Genomic DNA, 26,436 nt, shown 5'->3' on the forward strand with positions numbered 1-26,436 from the left:
ACCTTCTAATTACAATAACATATAGGCCTACAAACTTTCATCGACGTGTGCAATCATCTTATTTTACCTTTACTAGGCCTACTCCTATTACTATAATACATTCCCTCAATTTGCTCTCTAACCTCTCACCTTGAAAACTTTTCCTTCTATCTAGTGAACACCTCATCACTTTTATGTTTCCTTAAATTGAAGTACGTCCTATCGTCTAAAATTTCCCTAATTGGTATACTAACTTTTACTAACACTACTTAATCATAATCATTCACTCTCATCTCCAATTTACAATCACTTCTACCTCTCCTCACTTCAGTCATCACTCTTATCCCCTATTTCTTCACTAGTTAGTGAATCACATGTTTATTTATTCACTTTCATCCCCGGTACATTTTTCGTCAGGCACTAATTTTTTAAATCAGTGCACAACTCAACCTTAATTTCTGTCGTCGATTTGCAAAAGAGGACACGTCCAAAATGACAAAGTGTTGAGAAATCGCAAAAAAAAACCATAATAGACTTAAAAAATTAAAATGTTCATTGACCCTGAATGTATGTACCCATAGTGATCTAATTAGAAAAAATATATGAACATTTTAATTTGTTAACTTAGTTATAGTTTTTATGATTTTCAAACACTTTGTTATTTTGGTCATGTCCTCTTTTGCAAATCGACGACTGATTTGTAAACTTACATTGAGATACATCCTCTCTTCCTATGATTTCAATTTCTCTGATTGTACACTAAACTTAGTAGTCACTTCCTTTATTAGTAAACATTTCATATCAATTTATAGAGATAATTTGTAGAAACAAAAGCCGCCCTAAATAAGGGTTCGATAGATCGGCCTACTAATCAATTCATAAAGAATAATAAGTAAACAAAACAATTTTGTGACACTTGGAAAGAAAAAGAAAAAACATTAAGATAAGAAAACGTAGGAAATCATTTACAATAAAAATTTTGTTGGGTACAAATGATTACTAATTATAGCTAAGGATGATTTTAACACGTGAGGTCCTATGGCATCAATCGTTGCATCAGAAATTTTATATTGTTTAAGTTGATTTAAAGTTTCACGTGGGATCGTGCCACGGGCACCGAACATGAGCCCAAAAACTATCCAATGTGTGATGTGGTATTGTGCTCCAAGATGCTGACAACAAGGCTCATATATGACTTGTTTTTCACGACACACCTCTTGTGGCTGTTGCTCATGCATCTCAAAACGGATTGTGGGATCCAGAATGACACCCTTATCCTTCTGCCGATCAATTATGATGATATCAGCCCGTCTAGTAAAGCCATCAGAAGAGACGCAACCAACCTCCTCATAAACCTCATAGGAAGCATTCTGACGGATTGAAGTGCGATGAGAGAACGAACCGTATTATGTCTGTTGATTCGGAGCAATTCTCTATGATGGCAGAAACCCAAGACGTGAGGAAGCGTTTCTTGCTCGTCGCATCTTCTGCAAAGGGTTGAGTCAAGAGTTCTACCAGGGAGAGTACGTACAGGTATTGTATTACAGTTCATCTTAATGGCTTGCGTCCACTGACTGCTCGAAAGTTCCTTTTTGGTTGAGATCCACGAATTACCTTTCTTCCAGTGAGAATAGAAAACAACTCCCAAACCTTTACTTTTTAATTTGCTCCATTGATGAAAAGAATCTTCACGCAATGCTTTTCTTAGTTTTTGAGAAGAAATACGTACAGAGTAATCGAAGGTAATTGGTAATTGTTTGATGCAATGTTCAATTTCGTTTGGAAGATTTCGAGTGGCTGATACATGAGGGTTGTCAACGTGTAAAAGCCTTTGACAAATATTTAAGTGCTGAAGGTAAGCTTCCCACTGGGCTTTAAATACTCCTAAACCTCGCAATCTTCTTGGTGCATACAACATAGCATCCGGGGTGTCAGTAGGAATGTTAATTATTTCCTTAACAGCGCTGCGAATTAATTTGTCAATATCAGATAGAAATTTCACTCTAAGATCTTTTAAAGGAGCACATTGGAAGGGGTAAACCAACTGAGGCCAGATATATTGATTTAATATATTTATCTTTTGGTCAGGCATGAGTAAGGGTGAAGTGACCAGCTGATTAAGATTTTTTGTCAGTTTTTCAATTAGTTGCGCCGCATTAAATCTTATTTCATCATTAAAAGTAATGCCAAAATATCTTATAACTTCATCCGATTTGATGCAAGATATTTCTTGTCCACCGATCAAGGTGAGGGAATCAGAGCAGAGACATCCTTTACGTAGGTGTATAACATTACTTTTATGCGGATTTACTTCAAGACCAATTCTAGCTAAGGAATTCATAGTCAGCGATGTTGAATATTGAGCGGCAGATTTATTTTTACACAATAATACTAGATCATCCGCAAATGCAAGAATGGAAAGATTATTTAATTGAGGTGATATATTGTATCCATATTCTCCAGAGATATTACTTTCGCTTAATTCCTTCATCAAGAAGTCAATGGCAACATTGAATAAAATTGGTGAGAGTGGAGCCCCCTGTGCAACTCCTTGCTTGATCATTATAGGGGCTGTTTTTTGTAGTTTTATTAATAGTGATAGTAGTAGAATTTCCTATTAAAAGCGATGTTATAAGCGTCTTGAGTTTTGGAGGTATAGGCATAGCATTGAGGGTTTGTTCAATGTGTTGATGAGAGACATGATCAAACGCCTTAGAGATGTCCAGACAAACTACACAACAATCATTTTTATTAACTTTTGAATCCTTAAGGCATCCATTAACAATAGAGGAATTTAGGAAAACACCTGGACCAGACATAAAAACTCGTTGGTTAAGATTTAAATCAAGATAAGATCGTAACTTGATATCTAATAGACGCTCAATAATTCTGCGCAGAACAGAATAGATCGTAATTGGACGCCAGTTCTTAAGAATATCTGGATCGCCATCCTTATAAATCAGAATTGTGCGTGCACGTCGAAGGCACGGCGGAACATGTCCCCAACGGAGCATATATGTGGAAATCATGAAAGAGATTTATATAAACGAAGCTCTTTAATGACCTTCATTCTGACTCCATCTTCACCTGGTGCAGTGTCAACCTTGATACCCTTACATGCAAATGCAATATCTTCAGGGGTGATGATAATATTGTCAGGATCTGAATAATTGGATACCGAAGATGACTGATAGTTATCAAGTGTGCAATTGTTGGCGACACCATATAAATTGTTGTAATATTCGTATACCGAAGAAACTGGTAACTTACATTGCATAGGACCTTTAGAGGATAATACATGCTGCACAACTTTCCGACGTTGGAAGTAATAATTAAATTGTGCTAAATCATAAGCGTATTTGTTCTTCCTTCTCTCAGAATTCTTCTTACTCCTATTTATAGGATTGCTTGACTGTTTATAAGTAATACCATCTGGATTATTTTTCCTAGCTTGCCATTTTTTGTAATAAGTTGTTGCAGGATGTTGGGGCCCTTTACATTGAGATACTGATTGTTTAAGGTAGTGACAATATTTTTCAACACATTTATCAAAGACGGCATTGTCTGAGACATCTAAACAAACTAAGATGTTGAATTGTGTATCCCAATACTGAAGATCAAAATTGAATCGGTCATTGCAGAAAGGGGATAAGTCATGAAAAACGCGAAAATGAGTTAAGAGTGCCATTGCTTTCTCCAGACCTAGACACACATTTCCATACAGAAATGGGACAAATTTGCTCATTCTTAACGCAAAGCAGAGTACCATAAGCAGCGCAGTCATAGCAGAAAGGGGACAAGTCAGCGACTTACCTTCTTTCTGCACTGACCGACGACGTGACGCAACTGAGTGCCGCGGATCTAATAAGTTACGCGCCCATCAGGTGATAAGGAAAATGACAGATAAGCTAGAAGTAGTAAGTGACCCAGGGGAAGAAAACTGTGTTATTAGTGGTAAACGTAAACGCAATGAAATTAACTACCGCAGAAATATAAATAAGAAAAATAAACTGAAGGCATTGGAACGTCAATTCCATTGGGAAGTCTGTAGCAGCCTGTACGACAGGAGAACAATGTGGGTAAGAAACTACTCATTGCTTGTTTAGACGCAACTTTGGGTCATCAATAATTTTCATCATTCACAATTTCAAAGATCATACGGCGCACTTCTATTCCTATCATGAAGGTATAGGCCACAAATCTTCAAATAAAGTGTGTTCCTTCTGAACTACATTGAAAATAATGTCTCTTCTTCAGTCAAGGAATTGTATCTTTTCTCTGATAACTGTGGAGGGCAAAATAACAATTATATCTTAATTCGACTGTTGCTTGCACTGACCCAAATGGGGAGATTTAACAAAATCAATCATTATTTTCCACAACGAGGCCATTCATTTCTTCCCTGTGACCGCAACTTTGGTGTAGTGAAGCGCAAACTAAGGAAGACAGACAGGGTATACATTATGTGCCAGACCAATAAAATACCTTGATCCACCAGGCAAACACAAACAACAGATTTTCTGTAGAATCAGTTACTACTGATGATATTTTGAATTTTAAATACTAGTGGACAGAGTATTACAAGAAAACCACCTGATCATTAGACACACTGAGGAAGAAAGGGAAAGATAAGAATATGTTTTCTTCAGCATAATTCAGTGAATTTGTTTACTCTAAAGATGATTCAGGATGTGTGACTGCCAGTTTGTTCATTGGTAGTGAAATGAGGAAACACAGATTCTGTATGAAAAAACCAGGTTCTGGACGCATAGTAATGCCTACACAAAAGCATACAATGGGAAAATTCCCATTAATACGAAAAAAAAAACTTGGAGACGTATCGACAGTGAGGCAATACATTCCATTGGAACACACTTCCTTTTACGAAGAGAACTGGCCACCTTGTGACAAGGAATCTACAGACGACGTGGCTTCCAACGTCTAACAATACACTCTGTAAAAATTGAAACAAATGATTTTGTGTAGTACTTTAGTGTATTTTTATTGTGCTCTCCTACATGCAGTTTTTAAGTTTTAGTTTAAAAGTAGAGTTCTGATTTAAAACTGTGATATAAAATTACATATTGGTACATTTCTGTAGTAGGAATAATGATTGAAATGAAAATATATATATATATATATATATATATATATATATATATATATATATATGTAAATGGTGACAGTAATGTAGTAATTATACACAAAACATCGTTATCGTTGTAATTATTAACATTTAGTTAGTTTTAAAATATTACATTAGCCCAAAATTGTAATTTATATATATTTTTTCTTTTATATTTAACAATTCCTTGCAGAAAGGGGATAAGTCATGGTTCGATTAAACAACTTTAAACAAAAGTGTTTGAGATGTCAGATGTCTAACATGATGTATTATACTTCACTATTCATAAACAAAGTAAGAAAAAATATTTCTAATGATTACTCCAGTATTGGAAGAAGAAAACAGTTTTTATTGATTATCTCAAAAGTAAGATTTTATGACTTATCCCCTTTCTGCAATGACCGATTCAATTATCATGTAGGGAATCAGACGTAGAAGATGTAGAAGAAACAGGCGGAGACGACGAATTTGTGAATTCATTGTCGAGTACAGGATCATTATATGACTGATTGAGAATGTTTCCACGTACTTCAGACGTTGAAGATGTGGAAGGAACGGGCTGAGACGAAGAATTTGTGAATTCATTGTTGAGTACAGGATCATTATATGAATGATTGATGATATTTCTATGTACTTCAGGATGGGCACGTACATTATGACGGTTAACGCTTTTAAAAAGACGGCCACATATTTCACATTTACGTAAATTCTTAGGTGACGCATTTTTATCTGAATTTTGAGTATTAAGAGTAGTTTCTTCATTAGAAACAGCTTGGGATAAAAGAGTCGTTATTATGACATCGATTGATGTGAATATGAATTCCTCTGGTTGTGAACTGTTTATGACAGATTTTACAATTTACGAAGGATCTTGTATTGTGCATACTATTTGAAGTTGTGGGAGTATCGTCCATAATTACACAAAACCATCACAAATTTCAGCAAAAGACATAAAATATTACAATGAGGTCGATCAATAAGTCTTCAAAAAAGAAAAAAAAAAAAAAATATATATATATATATATATATATATATATACAATAGTTTGTTTACCTAAATTAGAAACACGTAAAAAAACTTAAATATTCACTGGAAATTGATAATATCTTCAAAAGTCGTAAGAAATATAACAGGAATTAAACTCTTGCATAACACAGTTGTCCACAAGACCACAATATTTCATTAGTTATATCCGTAATAAATTGTATGATTCTTGTCCATAGAAACCATGTCAACAAATAGGACCTAAAGTAAATTTAAGATTTATCCATAATATAAAGAGTTAATTATGCTACTAACATTATCACTTGAAACACGTTTAAAAATAATAGTATCAGATTATAATTCTGCGTCAGAAACTCACTAATAAAATATTAAGCTCCAATATATCAGTGCTTATAAGCAGATCATGGCTATACAATTCCATGGCCAACTCATTTGTCGCACTAGTTTATTAAACCGTGTCGGACTGTAAAGAAAACAACTATCGCAATGTCCATATTTTATATGTTGTACAATATCATAGTATTGTGTAATTTTGGTTATTTAATTTGCCTACCAATTTTTTCTATTCAAATTGTAACATATATTAACTTGTTGTATCCTATAGGATACTTTGCGAATTTAAGGGTTAACAAATACTTCCGATATCCTCGTCACCCATACAAAAATATATAGCCTATATAAAATTGAAGGGCATCATTTAATATATGAAGGTAATACTTTTTGTATGAAAGAAAGTTGTGTTGTCGGTCTGTGAAGCAGAACATTACATTTTATGCCATCGTTCAGACACGGCTCCCAATTACGTGTAACCGCCCCCATGGGCCACTTTAAATGGGCCTGCCAGGATGTTTCTGCAAATTTGCTTCGATAATCAATACTGCAACTAAAAATACTGCTCTCATTAGAGAAGAGGAGTGGGCCGCGCCACTTCAAGTTGAGCGCATCTGTCACGTGAAAATCGTTGATTCAAAATATTGTCGGCCGTAGTGTGCGGAAAGGTTACAGAGTACTTCGGATGTGGTGTGGCAACCAAAGGTCCGTGGTCTGAATCGCGTCTACAGTAACAATGGAAATATGTTTGTTATTAGTGTGCCATCGTCTGTTGGAGCCATGCTATTTCAATGTTATGAAAGTCTCACCTTGCGCCCGAATAACGTCTCGTTAAAAAAAATGCAAGAAAAGTCGTGTACTGAAACTGCAGATAAATGGATATTGTGGAACAAAACATAATTTTCTTATTAAATGTTAGATGACAATGATGAGGACCTGAGCGGCTCTGTACGTACTACTGTCTTTGATTTTTTAAGTAGGTTATTTTACGACGCTGTATCAACATCTCAGGTTCTTTAGCATCTGAATGATATAATAATAATAATAATAATAATAATAATAATAATGATTTATTTAACCTGGCAGAGTTAAGGCCATACGGCCTTCTCTAACACTTACTAGGAGTAAAACTGCGTTACAAAACACATTACAAATTTACAAAGTACACTACAATTTTACACACAAAACTGAATAAGATAATAATAATAAAATGTAAACAAGTAAGTAGAAATCAGACATAATATATAACATACAGAAAGAAAGGAAAAAGCATAAAATGTGAACAGCAGGCCAAAATAAATGAGACATACAAAGTGAAGGTGATAATGACGGTGAAAAGAGTTCGGGGTCCAGCACCGAAAGTTACCCAGCATTCGCTCGTTTTGGGTTGAGGGAAAACCCCGGAAAAAACCTCAATCAGGTAACTTGCCCGACCGGGAATCGAACCCAGGCCACCTGGCTTTGCGGCCAGATGCACTAGCCATTACTACACAAATGTGGACGATTATCTCTTTGTACAATATTTAACCATTAAGTAGTCGTGCGGGGTATTGTCAACACCGCAGTCACATATACGGAGCTGTTAACTACATATTGAGTAAACCTGTACTTCTGAAACTTTCAATACCTTTCTCAGAATTAGTAAGACAACAATAACCGTAAACATGTTTGAAATCGGAATTCCCATACTCGAGATAATAACGGTTTAAGTGGTGTGGGGTGACGCAGCGCTCCTGTTGTAAATAGTGATAGTGACTAAATTGACCATACAGTAGACTAATTGTGTAACAAATAATAACAATGGATGTTATACATAGTGACTATGCGCACAGAAAAAATCAAGAAACAAGTCTGGAAAGCAAGATAAAGTCAATTATGATTAGGAGAGAATAGACGCTCGAATATTATATGTGAATCAATATTGAAATATTACCATTACTGTACATTAGTTATATCATTATGAAAGATATTAAAGTTTTCATATAGTTGTATAATTAATAAAAAAAGAGCGATATTTTAATTGTTCACTAAAAAATAGCCCATAAGAATTCATTATATTTGGGGTGTCAGTAACAACCCGAGAGACTCTTAATGTCACAAAGTTAGGCACGACTGCTTAAGAATTAGTAAAACAGGAGATGGCACCATTTGGAAGGATTCCTACGGTTACTTATTTCATGAAACACTTGCCACTGGCTATCATGGATTTGGTCTTCTCAGAAGAAGATACTGTGCCGTAATTTCTTCTTGCTTCCTGTACGTGGTATAAGTAGAATGGTGATGGAAAAATAGAAGAATGAACGCAGGTGAAACATACTAAGAAAATAAGGGAAAGATAAGACGAACAAGGAGAATACGAAGAGAACATGGAAAATATAAGGAGAATAAGGGAAAAGACAAAGAGAGCAAGGGGAGGACAAGGAGAAAGATAGAACAGGAGAACAAAGGGAAGACAAGGGGAACAGGAGGAAGACAAGGAAAATAGGAAGACAAGGAGAACACGAGAAAGATAAGGAGAGTAGGGGGACAAGGAGAATAAGGGGAAGACGAGGAGAACAAGGAGATTACTGGAAAAATAAGGGGAATTGTCTGTAATTCTCTCTGATATACATTTCATAACTTTTGAAAAGATTCTAGGCACGCTGGATTTCGTCTCTATCGATGGGAGAATAAGGAACACACGAGGAGAACAAGGGTAGGCCTAATAGAAGCAGAAATGGCGAGAGGGGGTTTATTTTTATGTGACGGTTAATTCCCAAGTTACCACCATATACCAAGTGAGGGGAATGACGTAATTGTACGTCAAAACGGAGTATTGTGACAAAACTTGAACCAACAAATCTACACACAATCTACGTATTCAGCCAATGGCGTGCCAAGTCATCGTCGATGGAATAGTAGTTATGAGACTTCTAATTGGACCCCAAATACGAGGTTTCAAACCCCACCAACACCATGACGTTTGACGTAACTACATTTATATTGAAGGTACAAGCGGAAATAATATCACATTTTTTGTGTAACAGAAATCATTGGCGTCATATAGTTGTAGTGCTTATTAACACCGACCGGACTTACCAGACACTTGCCATCAACATGGGTTTCAGCAAAGCGAGTCCATAACATACGTGGAAAAAATTGTCAAAAACAAGTGAAAGGACAGGACTCCATCTCATACGAGGAGAGAAGGCTCAACTTATGTTCTCAGTAACTGAACTAGAAATTTGACGGGCAGATAAATTATCATTGGTGCAAATGTTTAATGAAAATCTTGTCTTAGTTCGTTAAGAAACCCTTTATTCACAAATTAGAACTCAAAACGGAAGAAAATAAATGATGATAGCACAACAAACGGCTTGACTTGCTGAACTAGTAAGACTATAATGCTTAGTTCGGCATAAACGATCGATTTTGCACTGCCTTAAAAAATAAAAAATATATTGTTTAATTAATGGTAAAAAAAAGTTAATATTACAGTACTTTCGCGGTCTACAAGGACTGTAATATTTGCCTGTGAAATAAACTTTCAAGTGAAATCATTAGGCACTGGAATATAACCATTTAAATTTTGTGCCTTTATTTTTGGCCCACTGTGTATATGAAACTCTTCAACGATATCTCTGCAACTACTTTAATAACACCTTTGTTCAGTATTTTCAGTTCCGCAACATCTCCAATACCCCATAACACTTCACAGATAATTTAGTGGGGGTCGTCTTCCTCTGAGAACATAGGCTCTCGGTGAGTTGAGGAAGTTGTTAGTTGTAACAGAATCATATCGTAAAGTCATTACGACTACGAAGTGCCTTAATAACGTATTGGTTTATTGTCCTCTTCCGTCTCTATTAAATGGGCGGCAAAAGATGGGATAATGAGTGCATGCGATATTTCAATTTGAGGTACCTATGGGAACTTCCTTCTGCAAATATTATCAGCGTCAAGACAGTCTTTCGAATCGGTTTTTGTAAGCATTTCATGATCTGGCTAATTTTTATAGTGCTCAAAGGTTACGTCTCGCTGAATGCTGCAGTACATGAGCCATATTAATTAATCGTTCCCTTAGTTAATTTAGTTACCCCTCTCCAAACTCGAATTTCCTTCTTATGTCTGTTTCAAATAGTCATGAGTTCGTATTTTCAATCTTACAGAATGAATTCCAACATATATAACACGAAACTCACTAAGTCATGATTATAAATCTCACTCGTACAGTAATAGTAGTACTGCATTTAATGACGCTTTCGACTACGCAGAATATTCAGCATCGAAATTTTACGCGGTCGTGGAAGGGCGAACAAATTTTTCCTGAAGTCCCCTATCAGGATCACAGGTTGACTTCCCTCCTGGAGCAAATCATAATGAGAATTTTGTCGCTCTTTAAAATCCACCTGAGTCGCTTAGAACCCGCGAAAGTCGGATCCAACGACGACAAGTCCGAAATTATTCATCTACTACATAGATCATCGAGAACAACCCGACTCATATACAACAAAATAAAGTCCAAGACTGGATTCCAAATCCATGTATAGAACCGTACTGAGAATAACAAAAATATTTAAGTAAGCTGAACTCGACTTAAAGCACTTCGTTAACAACTATTCCAGAGAACCGAGAAACTTTTGTGAGAAACTGATATTGACTGTCCGATGGGTTGACTGGATGGACTACTCTGACCGATCAACCAACGGGATCAAATTAACTGATTTATTAGCTTTACTTATTCACTGATGAGATGAACTAAATCGACTTGAATGACAGGTTCAAATTAACTGTACTCAATCACTGAATGGATGGATTAAATTAACAGTCAGACTGTCCGACTTGACTGACGGTCTGACTGATTGATTGACAGACAGGCTGGATCGAATTAACTGGATTAACTATACTAATTAACTGACTGACTAGCTAACTGATTAGATGGACTAAATTGACTGTTAGCGTGTGCGACTGACTGACTGGCTGACTGACTGATTGCATAGACTAAATTGACTGTAAGAGTGTGCGACTGACTGGCTGATTGACTGGATGGACTAAATTGACTGTTAGAGTGTGCGACTGACTGGCTGATTAACTGGATGGACTAAATTGACTGTTAGAGTGTGCGACTGACTGGCTGATTGACTGGATGGACTAAATTGACTGTTAGAGTGTGCGACTGACTGGCTGATTGACTGGTTGGACTAAATTAACTATTAGAGTGTGCGACTGACTGACTGGCTGACTGACTGATTGCATAGACTAAATTGACTGTTAGAGTGTGCGAATGACTGGCTGATTGACTGGATGGACTAAACTGACTGTTAGAGTGTGCGACTGACTGGCTGACTGACTGGATGGACTAAACTGACTGCTAGAGTGTGCGACTGACTGGCTGACTGGATGGACCAAACTGATTGCTAGAGTGTGCGACTGACTGGCTGACTGGATGGACTAAATTAACTGGTAAAGTGTGCGACTGACTGACTGACTGACTGGCTGACTGACTGACTGACTGACTGGCTGGCTGACTGACTGAATGGATAGGATTAACTTTACTCACTGAATGGATGGATGGATGGATTGATGAATGGATGGATGGATGGATGGATTGATGAATTGATGGATGGATGGATGGATGGATGGATGGATGGATGGATGGATGGATTGATTGATGGATGGATGGATGGATGGATGGATGGATGGGTGGATGGATGGACTAAATTGACTGACTTACCGGATAGATTAAAGTGACTGTTTAATTTATCTAACTGACTAGATGGACTAATTGATTATATCGAATTAACTGGATTAAATAATATACTCACTCATTGACTGACTCAATGGACTAAATTGATGGACTAACTGGACCGAACTAGCTGGTTTAACTATGCTCACAGTCAGCTACTGACTGGATGGACTAATATGACTAGAAGCCTTACTAACTGATTAGACTAAATAAATGCCAGATTTCGACTGGAAGAAACTATTGATTGTGGCTACGTCTAGTTCAGCAATGATAATCTTCTCTTATAAGCAATTGTCTCTTTCACCGTCTTTTAAGTAATCAATCTTTACCGAAATAAACTTACAAAATGTAATAATTGTCAATTCTTAAAACTTTTTCTAAATTATTTAAGACACGGACTACAGAATGGATGGTAGGAACTCAAATATCATGAAAAAATTTCAAAATATTTCAGTATAGAATATTACTAACAGCAAGTAATTAAATGCAAAATATTCTCGCACAAAATTGTCTCAAAGTTATCGAAATGATATATCAGTCATGAAGTCACTCGTGTAAAATTTTTTTCCTGTATTCCAGTTAAATGTTCTCACAGATCAGAATCTTACTTTCGACTGCCGAACAATTTTTCTGCAATAAAAGAAGTACTATTTCTTATTTCCTTCTTCTCTCTGCATTTGTTTCTTGTATATGTTTATTTGTATTCTGGTGGTGTGGTAGGGATGGCCTTAACTCCGCCATATTAAACAAATTAATTAATCAATTAAACAAATAAATAAATAAATAAATTTTAAAAATTCTTACCTCATATTCTGAAATCTCAATTACAGTTTTTCTCAGTGTTTCTTTCGGAAATTACTCTAAGGGTCGATATTACTCGTACGCATAATAACGCGCAGGAATAAAGGCTAATCTTACTAATAATAAATCTGTAGCCGAAATTTTTCTGGTATATTATATAATATAATTTAAGTCATTTGAAGGGTGCACAACCATAGTGGGCCAAGCGCCATTTACTGAATACGTAGAAAACAAGGGTTAAAATTAAGTTATTACCATAATTCAATGGAAACCTATAACAAGTAAAATAAAATATGCACATTAAATCTAAATGATGTCAGTCTTCATTAAACTATGGTTGCATGTAATAAAAATTAAGAAACAGGTTAAAGGAATTGTCATTGCACCAAATGAGTGTCTCTGCACCAAAATGATCGCATTTTAATTATTTGGATGCAATTTAAATTAAGAAACATATTTAACGATTTATCCTTCTATCAAACACGAATGTTCCCTGGATCAAACGTCCTATTTTAATTATGTAATTACTTTATATTTACTGTATTTATAACGGGTGCAGCAGAGCGCACGGGTACGGCTAGTTCACAATAAACCGGGAATGGAAAAGACAACGGGAACGAGAACGGAAATAATGTTAAAATAAATGTATTTCCGTTCTCATTCTCGCTGTCGTTTCCGTTCCCGATTTATTGTAAACCAGCCTTAAGTGTTCATTCACGTGCATTACGCCCAGTATCTTTGTTACAGTTAGTTAAGTCAAGAAGAAAAAAACAGATCAAAGTTGCGTACATTCTTAGTCACATTGCATTTTCATTAAAATACCTGAAGATATGTGAAACTATGAATGAAAAACATAATAAAATGAAGTGAATTTTCCAGTATAGTCGTTATAATCTAATGTGTAAAAGAAATACTTCTCAGAAATATCGCGACATCATTCTGTTGCGTAATGGTTTACAAACAATGTCAAACATGGGAGCGCTACTTTCAGAATGCAACATAGTACAGGGACATCATTTTATTTTTACTTCAATTTTTATTGTACCTGAGTTTTTGAATGTACTTCACTCCCACTCCTTCTACTAATGAAGTTGAACCGTCCTCCACACAGATCCAAGACCGAATATACAGTCATAGTAGCCTTACGGTGATAGTAAACAGTACGTTCCAAAAATATGTTCGCGTTTTCCAGTTTCGAAAGGGATTTCAATATTGAATCATTTTCCATTTGTCTACGTCGCATCCCGGTTTCCCCCACCTGCTTCTATTCGCCTCTCTGTAAATGCTAGTGGCTGGGCTGTCTTAGCTCTTTTCTGAAAACATTAATTTCTGTTAGGAATTGGACGTCTACGTAATATTATACTCATACAATTGTTTAAAATAACTTAAATAAAAGGGCCTCGTTAAGTAATTAACTGTCACCTGATTTCCTCCCTTTCTACGACGCTGCGACGTAACCACTTGGACGGACAGTAGATAGCATGTCTGAGTAATTTTATCTTTTCGGATCGGGCAGAAGTGAAGATTGAATTTACAGTACGTAAGGTCTTTTTTATAGAGTAAGTACAGAATTATTTCAACATGAGTTACGAAGTAGGAACCTGGTAATTGGAATTACGTACAATAGTCTATAATGCGATAATATGCACATTAGAACTGAAGCCTGTATGGAAATGAACGGCCACCATTTTCAAAAATTTGTTTAAATATCCATATTATGATTATTTTTCAATTTAACTTCATTCTCTATAGTGTACGCTAATGTGCTGTAGACAGTATAATATACACTGCATAATGAATAGGTCCGCATAGAAAGCTCAGTTCGTGAGTAAAAACACTCATTGTCAATACTGTACTGCATGTTGATTAAACAAAAACCTAATGAAAATTATCAAACTAAAAAGAGTGATATTTCCTAGTTTTCGTAAATGGATGAACTACTTTTCTTCCCTCCTATACCTAGTAAAGTGATTTGTTTGTATATTACGCCAGTATTATCGAACTCCAGTCGTGGAAGGGGGTAGCAAACAGTGTTTCCGATTCTTAATCGTTGATCCAAAGGCATAGCCAGGTTAATATTAGAAATGTTAGTAAAAATAAAATGATGTCCCTGTAGAACAACAAACTATGACGTAATTTTAACTCACAAGACTCTAAAAATATCTTAAATTTACACTCGAATATCTGCAAAATATGATGAATTTTTATGGCACAGAAAAGTCTTCCAATATCTGAAAATTTCTTAAGTGTGAAAGAATAATTACCTAGCGCATTCCACATCACGGACAGACTAGCTCTGCGCTCAAATAAATGCAACGATTAAAGGAAACTGTCGCGTTTCTATAAGTGAAAATGTATAAAGTGTGGACATATGTTATGGATCAGTATATGTCATTAACTAAATTCACCGCAGCTGTTGTAAATTTGTGCGTCATTAATGGATCCTGCAACAGCTGAAGAAGTAACACAGGTTATCGCAATGATTCCTTCAAAGATATGCCCATTGAAAGAAGTTCAACACTGACATTAATCTAAGCGTGAGCGTTGCTTAGTCTTTCCTCACTTGTTTGAACCGGGTCGAAGGCAATGTGTTCTTGTCACACTGTTTGCACAAAAAGCGACACGAGGTTCAAGCATCCAGAGGTCGTGTCGGTTTATCGAGATAATTGCTGTGAAGTCATTCATTCGGACTCCTTTTCTTTGCAACAAGACAATTTCAGTAAACTAATTTTACAACCAACGTTTATTATTATGCAGGCAAGGTATAAAACGAGCATAAAGCAAATCATGAAAACTTTGTCCATATCGTAGTAATGGCAATTGTTACAAGTTATTTATAGACTTGCTACGTCTTTTCTCGATTAATTTTTAATAAGACTCTGTCGCTCGATAAGTTTAACTTCTTTCAGTCGCTCCTGCTATAAATTTGGCTCCTGAAAGCTGGAATCGACACGAGAGAGAATGAAGAACCTGTACTATATATTTTATGTTTTAAATAGATTTTGTGGCCTTTAATTATGGGATAAAGTAAAAACCTTAATCAATGTATCAATGTATCACTTTTTTGCAGGTAACATATTTTATTTATACCTTCTGTGAGACATCTGAAAAAATATATCACATTTTAGCATAAATATTATACGAAGGCATGCAGCATGCATGGATTAATCCAGAAATGCGTAAAGAGTTTTAGTTGGGAGACCTGAAGGAAAAAGGCCTTTTGGAAGGCTGAGACGTAGATCGGAGGATAACATTAAAATGGATTTGAGGGAGGTGGGATGTGATTAGAGTGACCAGACGTCCTCTTTTGCCCAGACATGTCCTCCTTTCTAGGCCTTTGTCCGGGGTTCGGGCGGATTGGATTTTTAAAAAATCCAGAAATGTCCTCCTTTTCTTAACTTGCATGCCTGATATTTTGAAATTATCAGATTTGACGCTTTTTTCAAGTAATTTGCCTGTAGGTGGCAGCAGCATCGACGGAATATACTCTTAGCCAACGATCATAACTCTCTTTGCTCCTCCTTGTTATGGTCGTTGCTCAGAGGTAGCTAGTAAATCGAGAAATCGAGTTTCATCAAAGACCTTGTATATAATACTACACAAGAATTTTGGGTTTGATATGCACTGATAGAAATAAAGTTACATCAATTTGAACATATCACTTTTTATTAATTGTTAAATGTCATTCACGTAATATAAATTTTATGCAGGGCATGTAGCACATATGGGCGAAACCAGAAATGCATATAGAGTGTTAGTTGGGAGGCCGGAGGGAAAAAGACCTTTGGGGAGGCCGAGACGTAGATGGGAAAATAATATTAAAATGGATTTGAGGGAGGTGGGATATGATGATTGAGACTGGATTAATCTTGCTCAGGATAGGGACAAATGGCGGGCAAATGTGAGGACGACAATGAACCTCCGGGTTCCTTAAAAGCCAGTAAGTAAGTATGTAAGTAAGTAAGTAAGTGATATAAATTTTATAGGCTGCAATTAGGTTAGGTTATCTGTGGGAGCAGGAAACATAGATGGTGAGGTAGCTATGTTTACAAAAAATCTCTAGCGGACCAATGTCAGCTATGCCTTATTTCGAGCTTTACTCCGTGCTAAAGAAAAATACTTTCCATAGCTCGAGAAAGGCATTACATATTTCTCGCTGTAGCGTGTTACGGGCTTAAATCTGTACTGTAAATATTTTTTAATAAAATACTTCTAGATACTGACGTAATTTAAAGTATAATATAGACCTAAGCCTAAATCTAAGTACATATTTCTGTCCTCTTTTTTCGAAAAATGTCCTCCTTTTTGAAGCTTTGTGTCATCTTTTTATCGATGTGAATCTGGTCACCCTAGATATGATGGTAGGGACTGGATTAATCTTGTTCAGGATAGAAATCAATGGCGGACTTATGTGAGGGCGGCAATGAACCTCCAGGTTCTCTAAAAGCCATTTGTAAGTAAGTAAAGAATCTAAGTGCCCATGTAACAGGTTATTAACATTTTCTGATTGCATTGTTCACTACATTGCTATATTGTCCATTTTATGTCAGAATCTAAAGTTATGGTTGAAGAAGGTTTAGAAAGGATGATAATAAAAACAATAATTTATTTTAATCGGCTATTTAACGATTATTAATATTTATTTATGTATCATCTGCGAGGTTATTTGGCATCGCCAGATTAGGGATAGAATTTTGGCAAAATGAGTCTAAGAATTCGCTATGGATTGCCTGATATTCGCATCACAGTTGGAAAAAACATCTGAAAACAGTCAATCGAGGAATAAATCCAAGCCTCGGGTTAGGAAATTAACTACTTTGCCCTAACTTTCGCAGAATCTTAAAAGAATAAAATTATTCTACTCTGCAACCCTTTTGGCATGTTGTATTTGAATTGCATTGGCATTCACTACTGATTTTCAGATAGGCTTCTGAGAAGTTTGTAATTCTTCTTCTTCTAGCATGTTTGGTAACATTTATGAAAAAAATTAACAAGTGACCAGAACGTTGTGTTTTGCACATTGGCACAATGTAACATATGTAAGATTACTTCGTACGAAACTTTTCAGCAGGAATAATTTATAGTACGACTATAACTCTACAACGAATGAAAAAAAGCAGGTGATACAAATTAAAATTTAAAAAAGCGAATCTCGGGAAAGATTTACAGTTTATGACCAGGCAGCGACTTTTAGAACTTAGTATGTTGTAATGTTGCAGCAAAGAAATTGAGTTTTCTAGTGATGTGATATATTTCGAAATTATATCAAATTTTATCAAGGAATATATTTCTACATGATATAATGTATTATATCAACATCATCATCATCATCATCATCATAACCATTTCACGTATTAGACCTAGGGATCTGTTACGGTCTCTATCTAGCGCTTTTTAGGTCTTCCCAAGTTTCTTCGGCCTCTTGGAATATAGCGTAAGATCAGTTTTGGCAAGCGGCTGGAAGACATCCTGGCAACATGTTTTTTCCAGTTCAGTCTGTATTGTTCTATGTACTGGGTAATTGAATCTACTTTTAATTCTTTAAGAATTTCCTTCATTTCCTTTATGGTCAAGGAGGGAGTAACCAGCAGTTCTTCACATAAATCTCATTTCGGCTGTTGTATTATATTATGTAAGCAATAAAAGATCCTACTTCTAACAGGAAGTAAAATCAATCAATATTGTGATTATTATGAAATAAAGATAAATGACACACAATTTTACACCAACAAGCATTTCTATATGTAAGAGCTAAAGTCAAGTAAGTCCATTTCCTTTTTTTTTTTTTTTCTTTCTTTCGAAAATGAGAATACGATAGATTTGAGGCGTTCTTAATATGACGTATGAGATCAACAGTGCAGTAAACCAAAAAATAGTTGTTTATTATGAAATAAACAGGTATCTAATGATGCAAGATACAAGGCCACTTACTTCTATGTGCCTCTAATAATTATATTCTGATGGGAGAAAATGTAAGTCGAGTTAGGTAGGCTATTTTGAGTGATTTTTTAAATCAAATGAAATATATAAAAATATATACTGTATATTATATTTTTTTGCATCTGTGCAAAATTATTATTTTGTGACTTTTGGTCATGGGTATAGGGTAGATATTTAGTTTCTAATTATATTATATAATTTGTGAAATGTTTGTTTCAACATATTATTATTGTTATTATTATTACTATTATTATTGTTATTATTATTATTACTATTATTAACTATTATTATTATTATTATTATTATCGGCGACCTGATGAATACAGATAGTATATATGGGCTTCAACAAAACAAAAGACACAGAATTAAATGTTGAAAAAAGATATTAAGAAAAATACTTTCAGCTCATATAGGACTCCAGTGTTGAAGTTTAAAACAGTCATTTTTTTCTCCAATATCATTCACACGACCTCTTCGAATGGAGACAGGCCTAAAGTGGTGCTTATCGGGCGGAACGTACAGCACTCGCTAAAGCAGCTGTTTGTGCACCAGTGATGAAATGAGTTGCGTGCCAACTGTACTGCGCGACTATGCCCGTCACTCATCAGCCACACTACGCATTCCTCTCCAACCTTCAAATCCGCATACTTTACTTCTGATGGTGATCTGCCGTTTCTCATAGACCACTGTATCAGTCGTAATGTCCCCTCCAGGCAAAAAGAACCTAGAGGTGCCTCTTATACAGATTTATGAGTCATCTAGAACTCTCACAACTACCATCTACCAATCTTTGGACGAATAGGAAGGAAAATGTATTGTGAAGAACGGTGGTTTCGACATCATGCAAGCGTAGAAATTATCCTATATTTTGTTTCGGAGATGATTATGAAAGGTGAATAATTGTGGAGAGTGTTGGTGGAATGACGAATGGAAACAAGAGAATTCCAAGAAAATTCTCACAAACTTGGCTTTTACCATCACAATACAACTGTTCCAATATCGAGATTTGAACTCGGGTCTGTCATCTGAGCTACGTACCAAGGCGAAATGTCATCTGCAAGTAAGTCACTAGGCTAACTCTGTGAATGGATCTTACACAACTGCTCTCGATTCTATTTGTGCCCATTTTCAATTTTTCTTTCTTTCCAATTACAAAATAATAACCGGTTTCGTTCCTCAAGAAAAAAAATCTGTACAACAGCAAAATTTGACATCGACATATTCTCATTCTTCTTAGACGTGCCACTAGAATTTCTATTGTGGTGCTTCACACTATGTAGTATGGACTCTCCTCATTGTTTGTGAAGTACGTGCAAAACAACTGAAGACATATATCTTCAGATCAACAAAAAGTGCAAAGTGTGTCCTACTTTTTTAAGTCGGAGGAAAAGGAGATAAGAAACATTTGTGTAGCAAGGCAAGAATTATAAAACGTTTAAGTTGAAACTACTTTTATCTTAATAATAATTCAGAAAATTAGTATTTTAATATTATTCCCTTTGTAACAACTGTAACAAGTAACGATACATTTCTCATTTCTTTTTCGTCCCAAAATGAAAGTAGCTTCAACCTTATAAATGATGTTAGGTTGTATACACTTCACCATCTTGAAAATAATCCAAGTTACATCTATTCCAAATAATAATCCATCGTTGCTGTCTTCTTAATTTAGAACTCTGTATGTTAAGATGGTGATATTTCTTTTAGGATTTCTATGCTATGTTGGTGATATATATTACTAGCCATCAACGTAGCTCAGTCGATTGAGGTGTTTGCCTGCCGATTCCCAGTTGCGCTTGGGCTTGGGTTTGGTTTTCGCTTGAGCTGATTACCTGGTTGGGTTTTATCCGAGGTTTTCCCCAATCGTAAGGCAAATTTCAGGTAATCTATGGCGAATCTTTGGCCTCATTTCGCCAAATAATATCTCGCTATCACCAATCCCACGGACGCTAAATAACCTAGACGATACAGCGTCGTTAAATAACCAAGTAAAAAAGATATATCTATGACTAAGAGTTAAGAATAAGCAATGACAGGCTTGGAAGTAGAATTATATCAATAATCATGTTTATTCATGAACAAGTAAAGAATATTTTGCATGCGGTAAATTAGTGCACTGGTCCAACAATTTTACTTTCTCGTTATCAGCTAGAAGCCACACTTAGAATTTTCCTAAAAAAAATTAACCGTTCTTAGACAAAATGAACTAGCGGTTCAAGGGATCCGAAAACAAGCACGGTAACCATTAAATGACCAAGAACGATCAAACATTTATTGATAGCCACAGATTATTTAAATAAACAAATGTTGGTTATAAATTAAATCATGAAAACTTAAATGGACAGGTACCATAAGATAGAGAGTACCATAAGAAAAAAAAAAATCAGGCTACTTGTGACAGAAAAGCCAAAGGGAAAATCTGTACGGAAAACTACTACTGATAAGTACTGACAATGTTGAAAAAGTATTTATAATACAAGTACCTATGTACGGATGATTAGGAAGATGATTATGCTAATGATGACCCAAAAACAAAAAATATTATCACAGAAGTGCAAGAGACAACTTATTTAATAGCTGCGCGCATACTAACATGTAAAGCGAGGTATGGTATTGCTTATGTACTTGCATATTATGTTTCTGTACTGGAATTTTGATATAAGTGAGAAATGGTATGAAGGATACCATGCTAAGGAATTTACCGCCTGTAAATTCCACGGTCATCCGCAGAGTTTGAATTCGCGAACTTCTGATCTAATGACAAGTATGAGAGTCATTAAAATATGAAGTATTATATTCTTCATTATCTTCACTATAACATGTCACTAACCCTTTAGCATAAATATCTGAAGTGGCCAGGTTGGTATTATATTATTGCCTGAAACTGAAGGATATGATCCTTAAAAAAATAGCTGCAAACGCTTTCTTAAGTTTCTCGTAACTGCAGAAATTTAAAAAGAAAGGCTTTCGTTAGTGATGTTTCATTTCCAGGAAATTTCTGACACTAGAATCGTGTGATTCTCAGCCTCTGTTATTGATGTCGAATCGGGTTTTTTGCTTCAGCAGTGTATAGCTGCTACAACGCGCTACGAAGTACTTACGATGCTGCACTCTGATGAAGACTGATGACCTGGAGTTTGCTGTTTCAAAACTTGTCAATACTGCATGGAAGAGCAGCCTGTCGCTCCAAATTTCAAAATTACTTCAATCATTACACTATACAGGATGTAAGGGGCATAAGTGCCGTCCTTTTCACAGTCATCGGGGACAGTATACAGGATCAAAAATGTCTATACAACATAGGATCAACACTTGGTAGTTTTCCCAGAAAAAATATTTCCTCTCTTATATTATTCGCGTTATACTGATTATATCGTTAGTAAAATCACGAAAACAATTACATCAGTAGGTAGCCTATATCTAGCAAAGAGTTCATATTAGTTTAAATATATATTTGTGTATTCTATTACGTTTTCGTGAAATTAAATAAAGTTGCATTCTTAAATTTGTTAATATTCTGGCGTGAGAGACGTGGCAACGTGTTCAGCAGGCAGTACTCTGCATAGACGTACGTACATGTCAGCTGATTTCAAGCTCCTACTAGGCCTACTACCGAGCGGATGACAGTTCGGTACCAGGTATTTGATAAACAACTTACAATGTCATTCACAGTTTAAGAATATCATATGTTATTAATTTATGGAGAAAATCGTCGTAATTCAAGTGAAGCAAAAAGATGTACCGTCAATGTTTTCCGCAATGAAGATGACTTAATCGGCGAAATTTTGTAGCGATTTCTCAACAATTATTAGAAACTAGGGGTGCTATTCATAGACATTTCGCTAGCCTGCGCTACGAGCGTGCTAAACTAGCCCCGGCTATCCACTGGTTACTTGTACGGGATTCTTATCATATCATATCGCTAACACTAGTTTATGAATTCGAAAAACGTTAATTCTCTGATCATCCACCGGAAGCCCGCGCTAAGAATGTCTATGAATACGGCCCTAGGAGTCTCTTACCTCCTTTCGAAAATCACAGAATTAGAAATTTCTTTTAAAATGGTATTGCTTTATGGAAGCGGGAGAGATTAAAATGTTGCATTTAAAAAAATGTTCGTGTGATTTTGTGCAGTAAACCAGTATTGTTTATTTTTTAGACGTACAATAGAAAATGGACCATTATTACCAATATTGTTAAATAAAATGGAAGTTTACCATAAAGTTCTATTAATGAGGTTGAAAGTTTGTATTTACTGCTCGTTTTATGTAAACAACGGTCCGCACCTTCATTAGAAGAGAGCATCTGATTTGTACCGGTATGTCTGTATCCGCTTGAGCTGTACTGTGTACTTGTAAACTCCCTCCTCCCCATCCAGCAATCTTGTCAAACTCCAATATTGTAAAGTTTAATAATTAGTTAAATACTCACTTAGAAAAAATTGTTTTCTTCCTTATGACATGAACAATCATCAGTTAAAATAATGGCACTTATATTCCTTATATCCTGTATATACAGACACGGTTCATTTTTTTAACCTGCTACTGTACTTTATGTTTTCTCATATTTCGTAAATAGCTGCTACTACACTGTATGGAGGGGCATAATTAAACGTAAAACGTCAATCCTCTTTAAATATTAAAACAACTCAAACATGTTTTTTTTATGATTGTTAAAATTCGGCCTAAAAACGTCAAAGGAAACAAATAGAAGTCACGTGGTTGAGAATTTAAATTTAATTTTCGTAGTGATTGGAAGATTTCACTTTCGGTAATGGATGTTTGAGAAATAGAAAATATTTTCGATGTTTCGATTTGGAAACTACTAGGTCATCCAATTACCTTCTGCCCAGGTCTCCAGCGGGCGGGATCTGCCTCAACCGATAAGGCAACGCCTACGGCCGGACGGGGATATGGGCGAGCGGAGTTAACTGATTTTGACTTCTCACGCGACACAGTTAGTGTTGTTTGAACAGTGCAAGTAACTACAGTGTACAATCTGCTAAGAATAAATGGCAAATGATAGGCCTAATTAATCTATTCCACATCGGATGTTTACGATTCTTATGTCCGTACAGAATCCGCTCGTACTGTCAGGGGATTATATCAAGAGAAATTCCCATGTGTTTAAGTTCCAAGTCGTGATACGATTCATAAATTACTTAATAAGTTTTGCAAAACGTAAGTATTCAAGATAAAAATCGTTGAAGGCGACGTACAGTGCTTTCAGAAGAAACTCTTGACACTGGACAACGCATAGAAAATAACCCTAAGAAATCTTCTTAGCAGATGCCAGAAATGTGTGGAAAATGTAGGCAGGCAGTTCAAGCATTTCCTTTCGTGACATGGGTGAAAACGTAACTTTTAAAGTGGATTAGAATTTATTAAGCATTTACTCTATCATAACAAATAACCACTGAACCACGGACTCGTGTATTTTCCGGCCTGCGGCACAATCTCTGCCGCAGCTCTGGTCAGACGATAATTGTATGACGCAGTACATACAGATTCCATTCATGAGTAATTTTGCTCGAGACGTAAAAATGTTGGAAGCAACTACTTATATCGAACACAGTTTTAAATTCCGAAAACTTGCTGTATTACATTAGATATTATAATATTACTATAGCGTCGATGGAACTGGTGATAGTGTGATTATATTTGGTGAGGTAAGGCCGAGGATTCGCCACATATTACTTGAAATTCGCCTTACGGTTGTGGAAAACCTCGAAAAAACCCAACCAGGTAACAGCCCAAGCAGGAATTAAACTCACCTCGGGCACATCTCCGGATCCGAAGAGAAGCGCCTCTGCCAATTGAGCTACGCCGGTGGCGAAAGTTCGTGTTACTGGAGAAGGTCACTAGAAGGCTCTGACATATGAGTCTCGTTTGGTTTTGATTTTTAAATTATTTTCAGCAAGGAATTAACTAATTTAGAAACAATTATTTCCCCCTAAATCTTGGGATTGAACCCTTTTTAGTGATATAGATTATAGAACACATACGTAATGATTTTACGGTTTGGTCGTAATTTCCATTATCAATTCAAATTTTAAACTTTAAATATATACAGTATAGACGTTATATTTTAAGGTGGCAAGAGCAATTCTGAGGAGTCGGAATATACAGGACGTACACACAAATATGTATATACAGTATATATATATATATATATATATATAGTCCCGCACCGTGGCGTCGTGGTCTAGGGCGTTACGGAATGCGCGCTGGTTCGAATCCTCATGGGGGAAGAAATTTTCTCATGAAATTTCGGCCAGTGTACGGGACCGGTGTCCACCCAGCATCGTGATGCACTTGGGAAGCTACGATAGGTAGCGAAATCCGGTTAAGCAAACCAGCTATAACGGCTGGGAGGCTCATCGTGCTAACCACACGATACCTCCATTCTGGTTGGATGATCGTTCACCTCTGCTTCGGCATGTGGCCGTGAGGCCAGCAGCCGGCTAATCGGTCTTGCCCTTCGTGATCTGTAGCGCCACGGATTATTATTATTATTATTATTATTATTGTTATTATTATTATTATTATTATTATTATATATGTGCTATAGGGTGTAACCATGAATTTTTCCAAACTTTTAGGGATGTTAGAGGTACTAATAAATAAGAACAATTTCCATACAGTAACCCATGTCCAGAAACATTGCGTTTAGCAGTTACAAGCTTATCGGTCAGGTAACAATGCAGAACAATTACTCAAACCTTTTATTATGTCACTATGAACTTAATATTAATGTATGTTTTTATCTTCCACGAAGCTCAATACAGGCATTATAAAGCCTCGCTATGTAGCTACTGCTGCACCAGTTCGAATACTTCTGTCATGTTCCTAATGATGTCACATTATGAGCCTTGCTACAAGATTCTCTTCCGGTTCGATCGGCGTGTCGTAAATGAGGTATTTGAGATAACTCCACAAAAAAGGCCATTGATAACAACAAATTAAAGATACCAAAATTATTATATGAACGTAATGCGTAACACAAATAATCCTGTCATAAACGAAGGATAACTATGTTTAAACTGAGGTGAAGTGTCACTGCACTGGTAATGATTTCGATGTTAGCTGCCTAACGTAATGTATGCTATAAACAAAGGTTTCTAAAATATTCTCATGAACTTTATAAAAATATGTATAAAATGCACCACTATGGCAACACGAAGATCTATATTAAAGGAAACAAAATTATTTATTGCAGTAACTTCTTCGTAATGCGTGTTATTTTATTCGGTTGAGAAGCTTTTGTCATCTAGTCTGCTGTCAAGAAATCTGAAAGTTTGAATTTATAAAACAGTTATATTACCGGTTGTTTTTTTATGGTTGTGAAACTTGGACTCTGACTTTGAGAGAGGAACAGAGGTTAAGGGTGTTTGAGAACAAGGTTCTTAGGAAAATATTTGGGGCTAAAAGGGATGAAGTTACAGGAGAATGGAGAAAGTTACACAGCGCAGAACTGCACACATTCTATTCTTCACCTGACATAATTAGGAACATTAAATCCAGACGTTTGA

This window comes from Periplaneta americana, chromosome 3 (genome assembly GCF_040183065.1).
Source record: "Periplaneta americana isolate PAMFEO1 chromosome 3, P.americana_PAMFEO1_priV1, whole genome shotgun sequence".
In the NCBI taxonomy this organism is placed as follows: domain Eukaryota; kingdom Metazoa; phylum Arthropoda; class Insecta; order Blattodea; family Blattidae; genus Periplaneta; species Periplaneta americana.